This window comes from Marmota monax, unplaced genomic scaffold (assembly GCF_021218885.2).
Source record: "Marmota monax isolate L192 unplaced genomic scaffold, Marmota_monax_Labrador192_F-V1.1 WCK01_AAM20220418_F8-fsc00051, whole genome shotgun sequence".
NCBI lineage: Eukaryota > Metazoa > Chordata > Mammalia > Rodentia > Sciuridae > Marmota > Marmota monax.
In genome coordinates, this window is record NW_026695202.1 from 12,399,799 (window position 1) to 12,414,473 (window position 14,675).

General features: G+C 37.9%; 1 pseudogene; it reads left to right on the top strand.

The window, feature by feature from the left end:
- The first annotated feature begins 10,684 nt into the window (after positions 1-10,684).
- Positions 10,685-12,341, top strand: LOC124083030 (SNW domain-containing protein 1-like; annotated as a pseudogene).
- The last annotated feature ends 2,334 nt before the right edge of the window (positions 12,342-14,675 follow it).

Consider the following 14,675-nt stretch of genomic DNA (forward strand, 5'->3'; position numbering starts at 1 on the left):
CTTTCTTTTCATTAATCTTATTATTTTGAAATAGTTGTAAATTCTAAGGCAATTATTTTTATTTTATTTCTATTTTTATTTATTTTTTGGGGGGGGGTCCTGGGGATTGAACTCAGGGGAACTTGACCACTGAGCCACATTCCCAGCCATATTTTGTATTTTATTTAGAGACAGGGTCTCACTGAGTTGCCTAGCACCTCATTAAGTTGCTGAGGCTGGGTCTGAACTCACAATCCTCCTGCCTCAGCCTCCCGGGCCACTGGGATTACAGGCATGTGCCACCTCACCCATCTCCTCTATGTGCAATTCTTAAGAAATAATACAAAGAGATCCATCCTGTGCACCCTTCATTCAGTTTTCTCCACTGCTGATATCTTGCAAAATCTGGTACAATATCACAATCAGGATATTGACATGTGGTCAAGATCCTGAACATTTCCATCAAGACAAAGAGCCCTCGTGCTGCTCTTTTATAGCCACATCCACTTCTCTCCCACCTCTACCCCTTCCTTCACTCCTGGCAAGAACTAATCCTTTCTCTATAATTGTGTCATTTTGAGAATGATAAGTAAATAGAATCACACACTATATGACCTTGTAGATGGCTTCTTTTCATTCTGCATGATTTCTCTAGAGATTCACCCAGTTGTTACCTATCAATAGTTCACTCCTTTTGATTGCTGAATGGTGTGGATGTAACAGAGGTTAGCCATTCACCCACTGAAGAATATCTGTCTGGACTGTTTCCAACTTGGGGACATTTTGAATAAAGTTGCTATAAACATTCAGGTATGGGTGAAGAGAAGCCTTCATTTCTCAGAAATAAATGCCCAGGGATGCAATGACTGGGTAGTATGGGAGTTGCAGGTTTACTTTTATTTATTTAGTTAGTTGGTTAGTTAGTTAGTTAGTTAGTTAGTTAGTTAGTTTTTAGTGGTAAATGAACACAATATCTTTGTTTTATTTAAATATTTTTATGTGGTGCTGAGGATCAAACCCAGTACCTCACATGTGCCAGGCAAGCGCTCTACCGCTGAGCTATAACCTCAGTCCCTATTTATTTAATCTTTTCAAAAATACTGTCATGCATCTGTCTGTAATCCCAGCTACTCAGGAGGCTGAAGCAGGGGGATTAAAAGTTCCAGACCAGCCTGGGCAATTTAACAAGGACTAAAATTAAAAAATGAAAAGGTCTGGGGATGCAGATCAGTAGTAAAATGCCCGTTTTCAATCCCCACTACCTCAAAAACCCTGCCAAACTGTTTTCCAGAATCTCTATATATCATTTTGCGTCCCTACCTGCAATATGTGAGTTATGGGGTTTCTTCACATTTTTGCAAGAATTTGGGTTTATCACAATTTTTATTTTGGCCATTCTGATAGGTGTGTGTCAATACCTCATTGTGATGTAAATTTTAATTTCTCTAATGGCTAATGATGCTGAACGTCTCTTCGTGTTCTCATTGGCCATCTGTAGATGCTCTTCAATGAAATATTGCTTCATCTGTTTTGCCATTTTCTAACTGGATTGTTTTTTGACTTGCATTTAGAGTTCCTTCCTCTAGTCTAGATATTAGTGTTTTGTCAGAGGTTTGTTTTGTAAATACTTTCACTCTACAGCTGTCTTTTCATCTTCTTAATATAGGGTCTTGTGATTTTTTTCCCTCAATTCTAAAAGTTTTAGTTTTACATTTTATATTTAAGTTCATGGTTCATGTTGAGTTAATTTTCATAGAAGGTATGTGCTATGATTTCGATATGGTTTGTCCCCCATGTTCCAGTGCTATATATTTTTTTATTCCCAAATTTAGAGGAAAACATTTCATACTACACCATTAAGTACAATATTAAGTTTTTTTTTTTCACAATACCTTTGTTCTATTTATTTATTTTTATATGGTGCTGAGAACCCAGGGCCTCACACGTGCTAAGTGAGCACTCTACCACTGAGCCACAACCCCAGCCCCATATTAGGGTATTTTTGTAAATTAAAAAGAAATTTTGTTTTAGATGTTGATGGACCTTTATTTTATTCACTTATTTATATGCAGTGCTGAGAATTGAACTCAGTGCCTCGAATATGCTAGACAAGCGCTATGCCACTGAGCCACAACCCCAACCCCATATTTTTGTAGATTTTTTTTGAGGAGATACTAGGGACTTGAACCCAGAGGCCCTTTACCACTGAGCCACCTTTTTTTGTTTTTTTTTTTTTGGGGGGGGGGTTGTTTGTTTGTTTGTTTGTTTTGTAGTTGTAGATGGACAGCATACCTTTATTTTATTTGTTTATTTTTATGCTGTGCTAAGAATTCAACCCAGTACCTCACCCGTGCTAGGCAAGTGCTCTGCTACTAAGCTACAGCCCCCACCCCCTGAGCCACTTTCTATTTTTATTTTTTATTTATTTATTTATTTATTTTGGTACTAGGGATTGAACTCAGGGATGCATAACCACTGAACCAATCCCCAGCCCTTTTAAAAAATATTTTATTAGAGACAGTGCTAAGTGCCTTGCTAAATTGCTGAGGCTGGCTTTGAACTTATGATCCTCCTGCCTCAGCCTCCCAAGCCACTGGGATTACAGGCATGTACCACTGCGCCTGGCACTTTTTAATTTTTTTATCCTCAGTCCTTTTTATTTTTTTTATTTTGAGTGAAGGTTTCACTAAGTTGTTTAGAGCCTTACTTAGTGCTGAGGCTGGCTTTGAATTTGTAATCCCGAGTCGCTGGGATTAGGCATGCATCACTATGCCTGATTTATAGATGCTCTTTATCTAGTTGGAGAAATTCCCCACCTATTCCTATTTTTCTGAGAATTTTTATCATGAATGGATGTTGAATTTTTTCAAATATTTTGTCTGCACCTATTGATCATGTGACATTTCTTGAGCCTGTTAATATGGCAGCATCCATTGATTTTAAACCATTAAGCCAGCTTCCTATCCATGGAATAAACTCCACATGGTCACAGTGAATAACTATTTTTATATATTGCTAAATTTATTTTTTAATATTTTCCTAAAGATTTTTGTATCTATATTCACAAGAGTTATTGGTCTGTAGTTTTCCTTTATGGGGAAGCAGGGCATGAACCCAGGGGCACTTTCCCACTTAAAAACTACATTCCCAATCCTTTTTCTTTGAGACAGGGTGTCACTAAACTGCCCAGGCTGCTTCAAACTTGCCATCCTCCTGCTTCAGCCTCCTGAGTGGCAGGGATTGCAGGTGAGCGCCACCCCACACACTGTAGTTTTCCAGCTTTATGCTGTCTTTTTCTGGTTTTATTATCAAGGTGAAACTAGTTTGTAAAATTAATTAGAAAGTACTCTCCTTTTTCCTAGAAGAAATTGTGTAAAATTCTATTAGTTCTTCTTACTCATTTACTAGAATCCTATAGTGAAATCATCTCAATCTGGAGACTTCTTTTTTGGAAGTTTTAAAATTACAAATTCAGTTACCTTAATAGTTATGGGACTATTTGAATTATTCATTTCATCTCAGGTGAGTTGTGATAATTTATGCTTTTTGACTATTTAGATCTATAGTGTATGTAATGATCCTCTGTTTCATTTCAGATATTGGTAATTACTGTCTTCTCTCTTTTTTTTCAGTCTTTCTAGAAATTTATTAATTTTATTGATCTTTCCCAAAAATCTTTGTTTGATTTTCTTTCCTGTTTTAGTTTTTGTTGTTGTTGTTCTTTTTCTAAAGACTGAATCAAGCTTTACCACTAGGCTTCATCCCGTACACCCCAGTCCCTTTTTTTTTTTTTAATTTCAAGACAGGGTTTCATTAAGTTGCTGAAGGTCTCCCTAAATTGCTGAAGCTGGCCTGGAATTTGGAATCCTCCTGCTTCAGCCTTCGCATCACTGGGATTACAGGAATACGCCACCATGCCTGACTTTAGTTTCACTCTTATCTCTATTTCTTTCATTCTACTTAATTTGGATTTATTTGTACTTTTTTTTCTAAGTAATTTTAAAAGTATTAATTCAATTTATTTATTTATTTAGAGATGGAGCCTATGTTACTGTTTGGTCTTGAACTCATGGGCTCAAGTGATCCTTCTACCTCAGCTTCCCCTAGGAGTGGGACTATAAGTACATACTACCAAGTCCAGCTTTTTTCTAGATTGTTTGTTTGCATCGCTAGGGACCAAACCCAAGACCTCCTGCATGTCAGGCTAGCACTATACCACTCAGCTACATCCCCAGCCCTTTTCTACATCCTTAATATGGGAACTAAATTATCTTTTTTCCTTTTTCTAGTGTGTACATTCAGTGATACAAATTTCTCAGCACTGCTTTAGCAGGATCCTACCTATTTTAATATGTTGTGTTTTCATTTTCATTCAGTTCATTTATTTAAAAAAATTTCCCTTAAGACTTCATCTTTGACACATGGATTATTTAGAAATGTGTTATTTAGTTTCCAAATGTTTGGAGAATTTCCTGTTATCTTTCTGTAATAGACTTCTGGTTTGATTCCACTGTGGTTAGAGAACACACTGTATAATTTCAATTCTTTGAAATTTGTTAAGATTTTTTTCTATGGCTCAGGATATGGTTCATCTTGGTATATATTCCATGGCACTTGAAAAATAATGTGTATGCTGCTGTTGTTAGATGGAGTGTTCTGTGAGTGTTGATCACAACCTGTTGAGTTGAGGGTATTGTTGAGTTCTACATTCTTCATTTTCTGTCTAGTTGCACAGTCTATTGTTGAGAGATAGGCATTGAAGTCTCCAACCACAAACATGGATAGGCAAGTGCTGAACCACTGAGCTATTTTAAAATTTTTTAAAAATTTTATTTTGAGACAGGGTCTTGCTAAGTTGTCCAGACTGGTCTCAAATTTGTGATCCTCCTGCCTCAACTTCCTGAATAACTGGGATTACAGGTATGCAGCACTATACCTGGATTAGACCATTAACATTTAAGGTAATCAGTGATCTGTTAAGGCTTAAGTCTGCTTGTTTATTTTTTTGTTTGTTTGTTTTATATTTGTTCTCTTTGTTGTTGATTTTTCTGTTTCTGTTTTCCTATCCTCCTATGGGTTATTTGACAGTTTTTTTTTTTTTTTTTTTTAGAATTCTATTTATATTTATCTGTAGTTTTTTTCAAGTGCATTTCTTTGAATAGCTTTTTAAGTGACACAACATCTTTGTATGTATGTGGTGCTGAGGATCAAACCCGGGGCGCACGCATGCCAGGCGAGCGCACTATCCCTTGAGCCACATCCCCAGCCCAAGTGTTTGCTCTTTTCTATATAACTTGTCACAGTCTCCTGATGTCATCATTTTTCCTCCCCATGTCATCATTTTACAAGTTTGAGTGAAATATAGAAATCTTATCCTCCTCTCTGTCCGTTACCCTTCCCAATTTATAAATGCCTTAAATAGTTCTTCCACATTTATTTACAACTTCATTGAATATTGCTGCAATTTTTATGACAGTTGTCAAATATAATTTAGAATACTCAAGAGGAGCTTATTTTATTCACTGTACTTTCTTTCTTCATAATGTTCCAACATTCCTTATTTTTTGTTTACTTTCAGTTTAGAGAACTTTCTTTAGCTATTTTTGGGAGTAGTTCTGCTGATGACAAAGTCTTTTAGTTTTTCTTTATCTAAGACCATCTTTTGTTGTTTGTTTGTTTTTGTACCAGTACAGTGCAGTCCTAATAAAAAGAATCCTCTCAGGTCAGAAAAAAAAAAAAATTGAACCCAGTGACGTGTAACCAGTAAGCCACATCCCCAGCCCTTTTTTATATTTTATTTAGAGACAGGGTCTCACTGAGTTGCTTTAAGTTTCCAAGTTTAGCTTTGAATTCATGATCCTCCTGGCTCAGCCTCTCCAGCTGCTGAGATTATAAGTGTGTGGCACCACGCCCAGCTGAGACCATTTTGACTGCCACTCCATTCCTGCTTTTCACTGAGTGTTAAATTCTAGGTTAGCAATTTTATTGGATTGATTGATTGATTTTGCACTGATAAGCATTTTGACACTTCTTTCTGGCTTGCATTGTTTCTGATGAGAAATCTCCTACCATTCAAATGATTTTTTCCTCATGTGTGAAGTATCCTTTCCTCTGGCTGCTTTCAAAATGTCTTGTCCTTCATTTTCAGAGGTTTATGATGTGTCTTTGCATGGATATTCTTGAGTTTGCTCAGCTCCTTGAATCTTTAGGTTTATGTTTCTTATCAAATCTGGTGAGTATTCAGGCATTTTTTAACAACTACCTTTTCAGCCAAGCCTTCTTTGTTCTCTCCTTCTCAAATTTGATGAAACAAATATTAGATATTTTGGGATAGTCCCACAAGTCCCCAAGGCTCTCTGTTTTGTTTCCTGTCTGTATTCTCTCTCTTGATCATATTGGATAGCTCCTTCCTGTGGTGCTGGTATAGAACTCAGGGCCTCACACATTGCTAGCTCTCTGCCACTGAGCTAAACCGCCAGCCCCAGATTGGATATTTCCATGGTTTTATCTTCTAGTTCAGTGATTTTTTTTTTTAATTCTGTTATATCTAGTCTGCTGTTAAGCCTGTTCACTAATATTTTAGTCATCGCATTTTTCAGTTCTAAAACTTCCATTTAAATCTTATTTATATCTTTTATTGCTTTGCTGAATGCTTTCTTTTTGTTTCTAAAGTGTGTAATTGTTCATTGAGATATATTTATCATGGGTATTGTTAAGTAATTCTAACATCTCTGCTATATCAGTGCTGACATGTATTGATTGACTTTTTTTAGTTTGTGATCTAACAGCTGCTAAATTGATTTTCAATGAAAATTGAATATCTTTATATTGTAATAAGATTCTGGATCTTATTTAAACCTGCTGTTTTAATTGGCTTTCTTTGACACTCACTGCTCTGGCAGGGGAGAATGGAGATTCTACCTCACTACTATTAGGTAGAGGGAGAAGTACAGGTACTCCCATTAAGTCCCCCTTAATACCTGAGGGTGGAGGTGTTCCTCCTTAATGGTGAGCAAGGTAGAAGTTCCATTTCTCCATATGACACTCCAGAAGGGGAGATCTCATTAACACTGGGTGATGGCAAAAGTCCTTACTCTTCATTAGGCTTCCTGTGACACCACCCCAGCAGAGAAGGGAATGGGCATCTCTACTGCTGGGCAAGCTGGAAGTCCAGACCCTTATAGTCCCCACTTACATCAGGAGGGTAGGAAAATTCATTATCAGATGTAAGAAATGAAAGTTTCAGTTCCCTTACTAGCCTTCTCATATACCATGATGGGTGGTGTCAGGACATGTGTTTGTTTTTTAATATTTTTTAGTTGTAGATGGACATGGTACCTTTATTTCATTTATTTATTTGAATGTGGTGCTGAGGATTGAATCCAATGCCTCACCATACTAGGCAACACTCCTCACCTTCCACCCAGTTTTTGCTGGGATGACTGGAGGTGGGGCTTTTATTTTTCCCCTCTCTCCTGTATTGTTTGGATGGAGTAGAGCAGTTATTGTCTAAAGGTTTTCTCTTTGCTAAGCTGAACTTTCCTGGTCCTTTGGCTAAAGAGAGCAGGCTTTTGTTGAGGCTTTTTTTTTTTTTCTTTTCTTGTCTGCACCCATTGGCATTTAGAGTTGCCAAGTCTTCTTTAGCTCCAAGTCTGAGATGTATCAGGTTAAAAGAAAACGAATTACCTTGTCATCCCTCATGTCCTGAAGACCCTAGCTACCCAGCCTTCTCTTCAACTTTCAAAATCTTCCTATATTTTTAATAAATCTTGTTCAGGGAGTTTTAATTAAACTAAGAGGAATGGGGACAAGTACATCTGTTCTATCCTCCCAGAAGTTGAAGTTCTCGCTAGCAATTTTAAAAAGGCATATCTGACCATGTGATTCACTTGGTTAAAACCTCCAATGGCACCATTCACTAAGGATAAACACCAAATTATGCTTCATTAAAAGGTCTTCTGCAGCCTGGGCTTTACCATGATAAGGTACTGTAGTGATGGTGGTGATACATAATTAACAATCAACTTTGGGAAGTAGGGGGAACCTTAATGTGTAACATTTGCTGATTTCTCTGATGTAAATCCTACAATTGTGACTGATTTCAAGCCACCAAGATGAAATCATTAAATATGAAGAAAAATGCTAAAAATTGACTCATATACATCATTGCAAATTTACATTATGTCATTTTCTTTTTAAATTTTTAAAAAATATTTATTTTTTAGTTGTAGTTGGACATAATACCTTTATTATTTATTTATTTATTTATTGTGGTGCTAATGCTAAGGATAGAACCCAGGGCCTTGTACGTGCTAGGTGAGCGCTCTACGGCTGAACAACAACCCCAGACTGTCATTCTCTTTTTATACTCCAGCCATTCCAGATTTCTTTCTTTCTTTTTTTTTTTTTAATATATTTTTTAGTTGTTGATGGACCTTTTTTTTAAACTTTTTTTAATATTTATTTTTCAGTTTTCGGCGGACACAACATCTTTGTTTGTATGTGGTGCTGAGGATCGAACCTGGGCCGCACGCATGCCAGGCGAGCGCACTACTGCTTGAGCCACATCCCCAGCCCCATTCCAGATTTCTTTAAGAGTGCACTATGCTCTCTCCAGCATCTAGTCATTTCTGCATGGTGTTCCCTCTAGATCATACACAGTGGAATGCCACCTTTTTCCACAATCCTGTGTGTGTATGTGCGCGTGCGTGCGTGTGTGTGTGTGTGTGTGTGTGTGTGTGAGTGATGGAGAGCATGAGTGCCAGCCTGCACCAGCTCAAAAGAGCGATTTTTAAATTTTCAGTAATTTTATATGCTGGCTGTTAGAGTTACAAATCAGAACTTGTTTTAGGAGTTGTTTTTGATGCCTGTAATCCCAGCTACTCAGGAGGCTGAGGCAGGAGGATTTCAACTTCAAGACCAGCCTGGGCAACCTAGCAAGACCTTATCTCAAAAAACAACAACAAAAAGAGCTGGTTTTGAAACACTTACCAGCATACCACTGTCCCCATTTTTGTTTGTCTCATTGGCTCATTCTTCAGTCCTAAACCATTTCCTCTAAAACGACTTCCTCTGATCCTCAAACTTGCTTTCTGCCTCAAAATTCCTTGTACTTCCCATTTCCTAAAATTCATTGGAATTATCATTAGTGAGCTGTTGTCTGACTGCTACTAATACCATACATTCAATGATAAAAGGAGTATTTTGCAAATAAATACTTAAAATGTCAGATGCCTTTTTATCTAGGTCAGCATGCTATAATAGACACACAGCAGGTTCTGTAGATATTTTACAAATATCTGTTGAATAAATCTGTGGATGCAAGAAATAAAACTAAAGTAAGATTATAACCACCCTCAGAGTTATACAAAAGTACATACAAGAGGAAGTGAGGGGAAGGGGAAAAATAATATAAGGGGGACAAACGAATGTCAGTAGAGGGAGCAGAGAGAGAAGAGGGGAGGGGAGGGGAGGGGAGGGGAGGGGAGGGGGGATAGTAGAGGATAGGAAAGGCAGCAGAATACAACAGACACTAGTATGGCAATATGTAAATCAATGGATGTGTAACTGATGTGATTCTGCAATCTGTATATGGGGTAAAAATGGGAGCTCATAACCCACTTGAATCAAATTGTGAAATATGATATATCAAGAACTATGTAATGTTTTGAACAGCCAACAATAAAAAATTAAAAAAAAAAAGATTATAACCTATTACATTATAAACTGAGTGAAATGATGAAGGATAGAAATCTGTATGGAGTCTGCAAACAGTTGTCTTTAGGTTTATGCAGCAGAATCTAGTATAGAGAATGCCATAGCGAATTTGCCACAGCAGGCAAATCTCTAAAACAGAGATCCATACATGAGGTTTTCATAGCTCCATGGAACTGTTGCTAAAACCACCCATTTCCCCACTGTAGCACTGTAGTTTTACAAAGCAAACAACTTGCAACTTTTTGTTGCTTCGTTTCTTGCATCCATACAATCCCTCCCCACTAAGCTGAAGAACTTTTAAATCTTTGTTTTGTTTATTTACTTTTATGTGGTGGTGAGGATGGAACTCGGGCCTCACAGGTGTGAGGCAAGTGCTCTGCCACTGAGCCACACCACAGCCCTGCTGAAGAACTTTTAAAACTTAAATAAAATTATATAAATGTTAGTGCCCTACTTTAAATCTTCCAATTCCTTCCCAGAAGATCTGTAATGAAATTCTACCTGACCTGGCATTGACCTGTGTCACTCCTACCTCTTTCCATTCTCCCCTGACTCAGTAAACTACAAATTTATTCATTCAACACATACTAGGCACATGCAATATACCAGGCACTGTCCCAGGAATTTTTGTTATTGATAAACCAAAAAAATAAAAATTCCTCTATAATGATGAGGACATACAAAAAACAATAATCCTAATAAACAAACAAATAAATAAATGACAAAATATTTTAGAAGGTAGTAATTTGCTACAAAACAATGATATTTTGGTTGGTGATAGTGGTCCTATGAGATGATAATGAAACCAACTATTGCCAAGCAAATGCATAGCAGATGAAAAGACAAGTTGAAAAACTGCAGAAGAAAAATAAGAACAACCCTCCTGCAAGAAAATTCATGGCAAAGGCATTAGTTGAAGTGTTGCAGACTCAATAAGCTACTTAAAAATTTTGAAAACACAGGTTGGTGCTGGAAGAAGTGGAAGAAGATGGTACCCAGCAGCTTTTTACCTGCACCTACTCAGCCTTCTCAGGACCAACCTGAGCCTGAAGGAAAAGCAAGATCTCAGAGACATGGCAGTCCTCATTGGTCTTTTCCTGAAGAGAACCTCCCCACTATGGATACAGCAAAGGTCAGATACTGTTAGCAGATTTTGGAGATGGAGGGAGCTTTTCAAGAGACTACTGGATATGGAATGGGAAAAAAAAAAAGTATCAAATGCACTGACCATTCAAGTGGGTCCTGAAGGAAAAATTAAATATGATATCACTGCTCAATTAGGATGGTCAAAAGACAAGGTCATTTGGCCCGCTAGGAGAGGAGGCTGAGGCAGAGGATGGCAACTTTGAGGTTAGCCTCCACAATTTATCAAGACCCTGCCTTAAAAAGAAGGGAGGCTGGAGATGTAGTTCAATAGTAGAATGCTTGCCTAGCATGTGCAAAGTTCTGGTTCAATCCCCAGAATTAGGTGGGGGGAAGTCATTTATAGCAAAACATTCAACTGGCTCCAAAAGAGGTTATGAATGCAGATGATCTAGACCTGCAAAGAACCAATGAAGAAACTATTAAAGACAACAGAGAAGACAAGAATAACCTTTAAAAAAAAAAACAGTATTGTAGAATGTTGCATCAAGCCAGTTCTTGAAGATGATAAACTGGTTCCTGCTCAGGATATCTGACGCACACAATCTCAGCATGAGTGGCTTTCAACACCAGAGCTAAAGGGAGGTTTACTTGGATGGTAAAAAATGCAGAAAGATCCAATGGAGCCTTCATGATTAACAAGAAAGTTCCCTGGGGACTACCCTCTCTTTCTGCACCTGTCATGAATTATTCTGGCTGAAAGATGATTGTAAGGGAGCAAGAAGGAAAGATTTCTTGTATTTCCCACTGGAAAATGAAGTGTTATACAATTCCATGAGACAAATGTCTTGCTACTGATGGAAAAAGAAAAGATTACAGACAGTATCCATCAATCAAAAATTTTCTAAACTGGCTAAGTCTCTATACATTGCTTCTGAAGAAGGTTTGTGAAGCTGGAAATGCATGCCTGAAGAGAGAAAAGATGTGGGGGGAAAGAGAATGGAGAAGCATGTGAGAGGGATGAAATCTGGCATGACAGGCAAAAAGAGAGACAGCAATGACTGAAATCCTTCCATAGCATCTCCTGATAAGAGGTCAATATTAATTTCTGCAGAGAAATTAAAATCAAGAATTTAGTGAATTTATTGCTCTTGAGCCCAATCATTAGAATTCCAATGAAGCTCAGTCTGATCAAAGGCTCTTCAGCCAATCCAAAGGTATGGACAGTGGATCTGAAAGTGGAGAAGATGCCATTTACAATGTTGATCTAGCTAGGAGAGGTGGTAAAGATATGGCCCAAAGTATTTATATATATATTTATTTATATAGTTATTTATAGTTATTTATTTATATAGTTCTCATCCAGTAAAAAATATAGGGTGAGAACCTAGAAGCCAGAATAAAGACCAAAAGATTTGTTCCTGACAAATTTTCTGGATTAGAAAATAGAGGAGTCAGAAAGGACCAATTCAGTTTGAGGAATATCCTTTTGTTTTGGACAATATTTTGGAAGTCACCACTATGACTCTAAAAGATCCTCAGTTCACTACTCACTCATTAAGCTAGAGCAACTTCCAGTCCTACAAACTCCTTTCAGTAAGTGTCCTATACAAAGATACCATGTTTCATCTTTTTTTTTTAAAGAGAGAGAATTTTTTAATATATATATATTAATATATATATTTTTATATTTTTTATATTTATATTTTATATATATTTTTATATTAATATATATATATATATTTTTTTTTTTTTTAGTTTTCAGCGGACACATCTTTGTTTGTATGTGGTGCTGAGGATCGAACCCAGGCAGCACGCATGCCAGGTGAGCGTGCTACGGCTTGAGCCACCCCCTCCTGTTTCATATTTTATGCCTGGTGCTGGGGATTGAACCCAGGGCCTTATGTGTGTAAGGCAAGTGCTCTACCTCTGAGCTAGATCCCCAGTGCTTTTATGTTGCATTTTTACAGTACCTTTTCTGTGTTTAGATATACAAAAACTATTGTGTTATAGTTGCCTACAGTATTCATTACAGTTACATGATGTACAAGTTTGCAACCTAGGAGCAACAGGCTATACAATCTATCCTAGGCATCTACGATCTATCCTAGACATCTACATAATAGAATGTATGATCTAGGTTTGTGTTATGTTCACCCAACAACAAAATTGCCTAATAATGCCTTTTTCAGAATGTATCCATGTTAATCAAGGCATGTCTGTACATCCCCCAGGGCCAGCTAGGCCATTGTAAGGACTTCAGCTTAAATGTCACTCTTCATAGAGACCTTACCTAATCATCCAGATCAATGTTGCTGCCTCCTTCCCCAATCTCATTATCTAGTTTAATTTTTTTTCATAGCATTTATCAATACTTTAGACTTCCTGATGTATTTATTTGATGGCTTGTGTATTATTTCTCCAGTAGGAGTTTGACTTTTCATCACTGTGGCTTTCCTGTTTTAAAATAGGTCGTGGTACATACTCAATTCAAGAATGATGGATAGTATGTCTTCAACACTTAAGTTCACTATGGGTTTCTAGTACCCCTGTAGAGATCTGTAGGCACACAATAAATTAGTGACAGTTTTAACATGGGCTGTGTGTGTGTGGGTGTGCATGTGTGCGCGGTGCTAGAGACTGAACCCAAGGCTTTGTGCATGCAAGACAAGCACTCTACCAATTGAGCTATATTCCCAGCCTTAACATGGAATTATTAAAATTTGGGTTAAGAAAATTTTGTAGGGTTCCTATAAACTTTGAGTTCTCACTTTTATTTATTATTTACTTACTTATTTTTGATACCAAAGATTGAACTCAGGGGCACTTACCCACTGAGCCACATCCCCAGCCCCCCTTTTTTAAAAAACATCTTTAGATGTTAATGGACCTTTATTTTATTCATATATGTGGTGCTAAGAATCGAACCCAGTGCCTCACACATGCTAGGCCAGTGCTCCACCATTGAGCCACACCCCCAGCCCCCCAGCCCCTTTTTATTTATTTATTTGAGTACTGGGGATTGAACTCAGGGGGCACTCAACCACTCAGCCACATCCCCAGCCCTATTTTGCGTTTTATTTAGAGACAGCATCTCAATGAGTTGCTTTAGTATTTCGCTCTTGCTGAGGCTGGCTTTTAACTTGCAATCCTCCTGCCTCAGCCTCCCCAGCCGCTGGGATTATAGGCGTGCAACGCCGTGCCGGTTCCCCTTTTTTATTTTGAGACAGGGTCTTGCTAACTAGCTGAGGGAGTCCCTAAATTGTTGAGCCTGGCTTTGAACTTGCCATTCTCCTGCCTCAGCCTCCTGAGTCATACCGGGATTACAGGCGCTCACCACCACGCCTGACTCACAGAATTTTTCTGTTTCCAAAGTTGTGATGGTGTTCTTGTTTATGACTACGCTCAGCGGTAGAGCACTTGCCTAGCACGCGTGAGCCACTGGGTTCCATTCTGAACATCATATAAAAAATGAAGAGATGAGTGTAATTTCAAGTAGAATTATATGAAACTTAAGAATGAAATAGTGGTGTCATCCTCTGCAAGGTTAGAGATGTAAAAGGGAGGCTTGGTCTAGACATAGGAAAGTTGATATAAAGTACACTGGTGCTTTGGCCAGTTGGGAACAAACAGTAAGAATACATGTCAGCCTCAACAAAATTCAAGTTCGTCAACTAAAAATGGCCCACTTTGACTATAGTGCAAGAAGTGGAAACAGGACAAAAATTAGGGAGGAAGGACGCTCTACACATGACCAATGAAAGAATAGGGATGTGTACTCAAATACGTTAAACTGAACTTGGGTACCTTACCAAAGGCCATTTGGAGCCAACTGATACTATGGGCTGGCGGGAGCTGGCATCTCCCAGGCTGCTAAGCCTTCTCCATTTCTGGTA